The sequence below is a fragment of the Aquarana catesbeiana genome, linkage group LG08 (assembly GCF_042186555.1).
Source record: "Aquarana catesbeiana isolate 2022-GZ linkage group LG08, ASM4218655v1, whole genome shotgun sequence".
Lineage (NCBI taxonomy): Eukaryota > Metazoa > Chordata > Amphibia > Anura > Ranidae > Aquarana > Aquarana catesbeiana.
In genome coordinates, this window is record NC_133331.1 from 91366170 (window position 1) to 91375777 (window position 9608).

A 9608-nucleotide genomic window follows, 5' to 3' on the forward strand; every position below is an offset into this window, starting at 1 on the left:
AGACTGACATGCCGCAATGATCGCCGCGATGCACGCCCACAGGGGCGCGCAGTGGCTTGTTATCCTGACCACGTCATATGTCCTTTGCACTTCAAAGTATTCAAAACACTAAAATCTGCATTTTGGAATACTTTTTAAATAGATAGCCGCTCTAAAAAACGGTAGTGTGGTGAAGCCTGCAGCTGCAGGCTTCACTCCGGTAGCACCACTTTAACCAAATGACATACAGGTACGTGATTTAGCGCAAAGTGGATAAATCATTAAAGATTAAAAATAAAACATTTCAGAACTTTTTCCACCTTTAATCATTTAAGGACCTAAAGGATTTGCCCCTTAATGACCAGGCCATTTTTTGCGATACAGTACTGCGTCGCTCTAACTGACAGTTGCCAGCTGCTAGGCCTGACTGAGGCCTATCCGGGTGTTCAAGTTTATGCAGAGGAAAACCTGCCAAAGATCCGGTAACGATTCTAGAGGGATGGAGTTCTAAGGAAGCACCAGAAAGAGGACCAGGTGGCTATGAAGTGGCTGGGATGCCTTCAGAGAGAACTCATCCAAGGGAATCAGTGGATGAAGCAGTGAGTAAAGTTTAGTTGCTAGAGGAAACAGCTTGTCCTACAAAGTACAGACGTGCTGGTTCAGCTTAAAGGCTTTTTCTATTCCTGTACTGCTGTCTGCTTTACTTCCCCTATTTTTGTCTAAGGAGTCTGCCTATTGCTGATCGTTACTAAGGGTGTCCTGTGCCCTGTTCCCCTCTCTCCCACATTTTTTCCTGTTGAGAAATAAACTTCTCTATTGTTTAAAGCATAAAAGTGACTGGCACCCAGCTTCTTTCTTGTTCATCACCCACCATGCCCACGAACCTGCACCCTGAGGATGTCCATCCCTACCCCCAGTAGTCACTATTGCGGCTCCCGTAAAGTCGGGGCCAGGGCTACACATAGAATATATTAACATAGAAAATCTTCTGCCTTTAGAATGACTTTAATGCAGAGAATGAATTAGGGTAAAAAAACTTTTTTCCTTTTAGAACCACTTTAAATATCCCAGGTAAGGAAACTCAACAGGCCAAACAGCAGACACACCACAGCAAGTTAACCCCAAAAATACCAGCAACGTATTTTACATACAGAGCATCTTTAATACACTTGGCACCTGCCTACACTTATATGAAAGCTTCTTTTTTTAACATGTCAAAGAATTTGAATTTATGTTCACATAGCCCCGATAACAGCTCTGCCACATAGCAAAGTCCTGTCTGGCAGTGCAGAAGACCTGATCTTTCTTTGGAGCAGGTCTGTAACTTCTGAAGTAACTTCTAATGTAGCTTTTAGTAATTTGTAAATAGTTTATTTGGACCTAGCTGGCCCAAGCAATCTATTACCTTCACTAGCAGATGCAGTGGCTAGGTATGCTGTATAAATTGTATTTAGCCTCAGCTCCATACAGTATACAGTGTTGTGTTTGGTCAGCAGGATGGGAACTTGACGTTCCGCTCCCACAACAAAATCATGTCGGGCTGAGTGCTGCTCAGCCATTCACAGGGGAACTTTGTATTCTATGAATGAATACAAAGCTTCTTTTGATTGGCTGAAGTGGAGAGGCAAGCAGATGACCTCATGATCTCGGCCTCAGCCAACCAGAGGCGGCTTTGTATTCATTCACAGAATACAAAGCCCCGCTGTAAATTGCTGACCAGTGCTAAGCCTAACTCAATTCTATCCAGGAGTGGGATGGGAAGTTCTCAGCTGGAACACAACGCTGTACAACGTATTATGTATATATATATATATATATATATATATAGTCGAAGCCCTCCAAGACAGATATGAGCCACAAAAGTTGCATGAGGTCCAGTGTGAAGTTTCCACAGTCAGTGATGATTTGGGGAGCCATGTCACCTGCTGGTGTTGGTCCTCTGTGTTTTATCAAGTCCAAAGTGTTTTGAAGCGTATCGCAATGCACACTAAAGAAGTTAGAGTAAAATAACCTCAGCATTGGTCTCAGTGACAGAAATAATAACTCCCAACATTGGTGTTAGTGGATGCAATAATAGCCCCTGACATTGGTGTCAGTGTACAAAATAATAACCCCCAGCATTAGTGTCAGCAATGATTAGCCTCCCCCCACCACCACCACCACATTGATGGTTACCGTCAGTGAAATTTATGCTCAAATATGAATTTATGGTGAATTTACTAAGCTCCCCATGTGATCTATTAAACCCCTTTATAGCATGTGAGTAAGTTTAAAGCAGACGAGATAAAAAAAAATGCTCTGCTGCAATGGTGCAATAGGAGGCTTCCCTACTCTGATCCTCCATAAACTGGGCTGGGATGAGTAAGAGGCGCGTGTATGTAGTTTGTGAGGACACCACTTAGAGATCCCATAACTTAATAATGTAGCGAATTTGACACCCTGTTTTTTAGCACAATAATGGCAATCCCCCCCTTCAATTTTAAAGTGTCCATCTACACACAAATTGTCTCCCAATCTGAGCAAAATAAAACCACTTGCCACTGTATGCAACTCTACTGGCATCTTGTGGTCAAATATGGGTATCACAAGTATGGGACCATTCCAGTGTTATAAACTGCCTTAGAAGATAACAGTTCAAACATCAGGACATTTTAGATATGTAGCGCTGGGCTCTTTTAAAAAAAACTCCCAGCAGTGCTGACAAAATACAGAAAGGACATTTCTTTTCTTCTCTCCTGTGATGGACAGCTGCAGGGAGAGAGGGGACTGGACTGCGCCCGGACTTGCTGTTGCTACAGCTGAAGAGGAAAAAAATGGAGATTGAAGATCACCAAGAAACCTTATTAAGGAACACTCTGGACTTAAAAAACAACTTTAATGAAAATGATAAAATGAATTGATTCAAAAAACTACCACTAGTGCAAACATAAAAAAATGACGTTGTCAAACAACTCAGAGATCTGCCGGCAGCACCCTTCTACCCCACCCAACTATTGGGAAGCAGGCTGGCTTCGCAGGACTTCAATCCTCCCGGGCTATTGGATGATGTAACTGGAACTGGCAAGCATGGACTACACACAGCATGAGGATTTTCTACAACCCCCCCCCCCCCCTTCTGTGAGATAAGAGATGGTGAGCATACTGGTGAATAGCGGCTACATCCTGCTCAGTGATTGCTATATGGGATTTATGTGTTGCATCCTCACCAATCTTTATTCACCCAGTGACATGTGGCTGTGAATCTCCTGTCGGGGGGTTTACTTACACCAACGTTTGTGACTGGTCCTGCTGTTCATCCATAGACCTCATTCAAGGTATAGCCAGCTATTCCCATTTCAATCTCGCTCTTATCTCCCTATCCAGCTAGCAATACCCTCATTGCGGTTCTATTGAACACTCAGCTTCAGCTGCATTCTATGTGGATTGTTATACCCTTCGATTTGAGAAATTCCAGGGTTGGTCTCTGTGGATAGAGTGATTTACCATTGGAATAATCTCATCCTTTTTATCCCACTGTCTGTGGAAATGCCCATCTATATCCCCATAGACTTATTGCAGTGTGGACTGAATGTGGTGGTTGTATGAGGTGTGCTGCCAGATCTGAGTTGTTTGACGTTGTTATTTTTTAACCACACGCTGTTATACGTCGGCAGAATGATTCTTGAACTACTTTAGACGCTCAGTTCATTTATTGCTATAAATGTCTCAATTTGGAAATGGCGTAGAGTAGAGTTAAGGACCGCACTTTGCAGAGGGGCCTTGACGCGGCAGTGTGGCTTCACATATATTTGCAAATATATATATAAATATACACACACACACACACAATGTAAACCTAATATTTTTAACAGTTTAGAATTTTTTTGTATTTTATTTGACCAGCTGATAAGTGTGCTGGAAATGTTATATTGTATTGTTCTGGGAACTGTCACACTTAAAAAGGATCTTTGGTCTGGAAAAAAAAAAAAAAGTCAGCAGCTAAAATTATTTTAGCTGCTGACTTTTAATAAACATGCACTTACCTATCCAGGAATCCAGCACTGTCATCACCAGGGATAGTTCTGTGCCAGTTTTTGGGTCCCCGGCCCTGCCATCTTAAGTGTGGGAAGCCAGCTGTGACTTCCTGCGACTTCACAGCCGGCTCCCCACTGCACATGCATGAGTCACAACTGCACTTTCTGAATGGATCCACAGCCTCCTGGGACGTGACGTCTCACAGGAGGTTGTGGGCAGAGAGGAGGAGAACTTCTGTTTGGCCAAGTGGGAGTGGGTACTGGTGAAAATTAGGTACCTGCTCCCTAAAAAAAGAAAAACTTCAAAATATAGTGGTGGGGTGGTTGGGGGAAGAAAAGCAGAACGTCCCTTTTTGGGTGAAGCTCTGCTTTAAGCGCCAAATCACACTTTTGTGCATAATTGAAAAGTATATTAAAGCGGGGGTCCCCCTATCTATCGTTTTTTTTTTTTTTTTTGAGTTCATTCACAAACTTTTCTTTTCAGCATTACATACTCACATATTGTGTGTAATATGTCCGCCTGTGTCAGATTTCGTCGGAAAGAATAACTTATATTATTCACTGCAGGCGGTTTCCATCTTCATTGTGGGCATTTGAATCCCACAAGCATTTATTTCCTGGATGTGGTAAATGCTGTGCTCCCAGCATTCACCGCTCGTTCCCGCACATGCTCAGTGGCATCCTGGGAAGCCTGAGACTAGCTCCCAGGAGTCTGGGAGAGGCTAGAAACACGCCTACTCCCACGGGAGGAGAACCAGGAAGTGCAAAGAAGAATAGAAAAATAAAAGGTAATTACGGCGATTTAAATTTTTTTAAACGGCATGTCAGCATCTAGGCAAGGAAGAGAATACATACAGATATTGTTCAAAATTTGGGTGGAACCCCGCTTTAACACATGTAGGCATCTGTTACCCACTACTGTCTGAATTTGTAAATGACTGTAAATAAATTATGTATACATTTCCTATCCGTGAGCTGTGAGCTTTGAAAACCTGGAAGGAGGAAGTGGAGAGAGAAAAAGTCTCAGCCACATGTCCGGTCCCTGCTGCTAAACCCCAAGCCAGAAGGGACTATTATGCAAGTATTCCTATGATCTCATAGTTTATCTGCAGCTGTTGAGTGTATATCTAAATCCATCTGACAGAGTATCTCTGCCCTGTCCTTGTTATTTTATTTGCACAGGTCTGTGCTACTGTATGTCTTGTGGTCACCTTCCAGTATATTGATAGGTGAACTTGTTTCTTGCAATATAGTTTATATGCAGCTTCTGTTATTCAAGTTGGCCCTGTCCCTTCTGGTCTGGGAATCTATAGTTAGCTTTAGCTTAGTGCTTGATAACCAGGATAGGCTAGAACCAGGTTAGGCATCCAGGGCCACGTCGGGATCATAGGTTTAGATGTCTGCTTACATCAGAGGCGTATCTAGTGAAAATGGCGCCTATGGCAAGCACTGAAACTGCGCCCCTGTCCAAACATTTTAAAACCCATCTTTCAGAAAACCTTAACAAAAAAAAAAAACAGCTAACAAAACTACAAGTCAAGCTCTTGAATTACCCCTTACACCAGAGTTAATAGCGTTACATCTTATATATAGTTCCTACCTTAGAGTTCCCAGAGAGCCCCCCATTACAACGAAATCCACAGAGTTTCCCTTCACACTGGGAAATCAGATCTAACGAATGCTGTGGACTCTGGTGTCATCTTTATATACACTGCAAAGGGGGGGGGGGGGCCCTCTGACACAAAAGGGATCTCTGCGGACTGGGATGTAGGGGGGCCTCTGATGTGAGGGGGTCTCTGGTTATCACAGAGTCCAGAGATCCCACTTACATCAGCGTTCCCCTTTACCCCAGAGTCTGCAGAGTTCCCCCTTAAAGCAGCGTGCCAGACAATAAGTATTTCTAGACAGGGGTCAGGTCAGCCATGGCAGCCACGTAACAGCACAGAGCCTTTTCCTTGATAAGACCAGCCCCCCCCCTCTCCCCAGTATGTGTGAGCATTTCCCCACCTCCATGGGACTACAAACTCCAGCATAGTAGGCTGTGCTCTTATTTCTCTGCTGCTCCTCAGTGCCCCACACACACAGTGTGACTGAGAATGATGCCTGCACTAATATACAAGAGGACACCTCAAAAAGGAATTCAGCTGTCTTCAAGTGAAATTTATCATCCCTTGTGATACCTTGGGTAGTGACATATCCTTTTTATGGAGAGATCTGGGGTTTATTAGACCCCTGATCCCTCCTCTGCCCTCCAAAGCATATTGGCTGCTTTCTTAGCTGGTACCAGCCAGGTAAATGCAGAACCGATACTGGAAGTGATGAAATCTTCATAACTTATGGCCTCAATTTTCACAGAGGAGAGGGAGAAACTGATGTTCCTCCTTCTTTGTGCGCTGCCAATCCAACCAGATGGAATGGGAGAGCCTAGGAGAACAGGGAGTGCTGTGGCTGAATGCAGAAGGGATCATTTTTGCTGTGCAAAACGCTTCATGGCCACAGCATATATTATCCAACCTCGGCTGATGTGCAAAATAAGGGGAAGAGGTTGGGGACAGTAAAAAGACACATGACGTTTTTACCACCCTCCCAAACACAAGTGTGAGGGCACATTCACATAGGGCGCAGGAACCCATGCAGAGACATTTACCGGCACAATGCTGATGTTCCATTTTTATTAGGACATGCACCCTCAAGACATATTGGGACACAGTGTCTTTGTCCATGCAGCCATGTGTCCGAAAAAAAATGAATGGGACACTGGCATCAGGATGCACACAAAACTGTGCCAGTAAAAGTCTGTGCATGGGAGACGGATGTCTGTGCCTTGTGTGAATGAGACCTAAATGAGTGCCAAGGATGCATTTCACTGTCCCATCATCATTACTATGATAATTACACACACAGTACAGGTGATGTGGCTTAAAGCACCTGTACTGTGTGACTATCATGATAATAATAATTGAAATAAATAGCAGCCAAATGTGATCAACGAAGATGATCACATTTAGCTGTGTATAATTCAGTCATGGGCAACAAGCCAGGGCATGGCATGGGTGAAGGGGGCTTGTGTGCGCTGTCTTGACTGTGACTGTACCTTTTGAGAGAAAAATAATCCTCTGAAGTCTTGATGGTTCCCACTTCAGTTCCCTCACTCAGTAGAAATAGTTTGCTGCTGTGCTGTTACTTTCTGTGTGTTCACACAGATACTGCACTGATGATGATGATGATGATGATGACGACAGCCACTGCTGCTGATTTCCCTTCAGTCCGAGCCCGCCGTCTTCTCAAACTGATTTACTGGAGGAGTGAAGTGATATTTTGATATCTCTCCGCCCAGCTGGAACTTTTTTGCCATTAACTGCATACAAGGGGGAGGAGTTGATATTCCAGCAAGCCGAATTAGATAAAATAATCCCTCCATTCTACAGCCTCCTGGGCCCCTGTGATGGATCTCATGAGGCCCAAAAAAATATGATTTAGACTACACAGGAACCGTGGCCTGCAGGGAGAGGGGAGTGCATGAAAATATTGCCTGCAGTCTCTGCATAAGGCACTGGCAGTACAGCCGTCCCTCCTGCTGGGCATGTGGCTGGGCTTTGCTTTTGCACTGATAGGAACCCGAGCCAGAAGGCCTGCCAGAGACATCTCCTGACTGAGTCCACTCCACAGTCCACGTTTCCTGTCGAGAAATACACCAGCCCCGATGCCACCGCTATAGTCTTGGCTACAGCATCCCTGACAGCAGGCGGCGGAGTGATATTCAGCTGTCAGGGATGCTGTAGCCAGGACTATAGAGGTAGCATTGGGAAATGCGGCCATCGGCCTGCTTACTCCGCGACCAGTGACTGCATACACAGGAGTAACACAGCCAAATGAGAAATAGTCCCACTCACAGCGCTGCCATTGTCCTTTAGCAAAGGTGCTGAAAAGGAGATCCTGCCAATGCTCGGCAGCCTGGAGGGCAGAAGAGACCCTCAGACCCTGGTAAGTGCCTTGCTGCCCAGCCACTCACCAGCGCCCCTTTCATATGGCGCCCATGGCACTTGCCATGGCTGCCATACCCTAGCTACGCCACTGGGTTACATTTCAGATTAGAAACCATTAGTAAGGGACTAAGGCTTCATATAAACGGGACGTTGTTTAACCTCTCCTGAACGATTTAACGTGACAACTAGAAACTGGTGTCTAAAAATGTCCGTTAAGCCGCGTTTGCATCTACAAACGTTTGTAAAAAAAAATTATATATATACATTTTTTTGTTGTTAAAATGAAAAACGACTGTAAACGAAACACTGCTAAATGCGAGTTACCATGTTTACAAATTGTTACAGGCATTTAGCGTTTCAAATGCCTCTGAACATCTGTCTGAACCCATTCTTTTGCGTTCCAAAAAAAGGCTTCTAAACTGAACTAGAAATAAAGAAAGAGCTGCGCTAAACCAAACAAAATAATAAATGCAATGAAGTGACCAAAGCAGCTGACACACAAACAAATCAAGTCCACTAATGCCTCGTTTCCACTGAGCGGATCGGTTCGGGTCGATACAGTTTGAATGGCCTAGAATGGTCCGGTCTATTCTGGTGAGCGTTTCCACTGCAAGTGGGACCACAAGGGGCCATACAGGGTTTAGAAAAAATGCCTCAGCATAGCACAGCAGAGGGTTTTCCGTCAGCCAATCAGTGGGATGTATCATGGCTCCGCCCTAACCAAACCGTTCCATTTTCTATGGCCCCACATCTGAAGCAGGACCCTGAATGGAGCGGTACGGTTCGGTTGTATGGGCCGCTTTCATAATGGAAACACCCAAAATAGCGTACCGTACCGAACTGAACCGCTCAGTGGAAACAAGGCATAAGTATGACTATTCAGTTGAAACGCGTAGGGATTGCATTTTCAGCTTCCAACATTGCCATTTTTAATCTTTTTGTGATTACTTTTATTGATATGGTTTTTATCCCATAAATCCCTTTTTTTTTTTTACCTACGCCATGTGGAGCTACCTTTTTTCTTTTTCCATGGCCCTATTTTGAACTGCTGTCTTTGGGTTTTCCCGGTCCGGAATTGGAGGATGTATGCAGGAGCTGTTCGACTTCCACCTGTGATCATCACTTCCTTTCGGTGACCGTGGCCTGTGGGATACCATCCGGCTGGATATCACAGGAGATCATCCCCTTATGCCTATTTGACGCACTGCTATACGGTATGTGCGTCCTACGGATCCGGTAAGGGTATCCATTTATACTCATTGGAGATCTATGTGCTGTGGTATCTGCTGTCGCCTTCCCATTTGAGTGCACATACGCCTCCCAGCATCTACTGTTACCCTCCGTTTGGAGTAGCCACCTTTCTTTACCTCACATGTTATGGACTTTCACCATTTGCTGTCCTGGTTTTTATTTGGACACTCCAATTAAAGCAGGGCTTTTGCCTGGCTTTTCACATTTGATGGTGTCATATGAATATGTTCAATAATTATTTTATTTGTTTTTCACATGTATCTAGTATATGCTGGATAATCCTTGCGCTGCACTTTGTTTTTTTGTATTCTAAACTGAACTGCCTAGAAACGACTATAAATGAACCTGTGTACATGGACAGATAAGATAACAGAGGAGA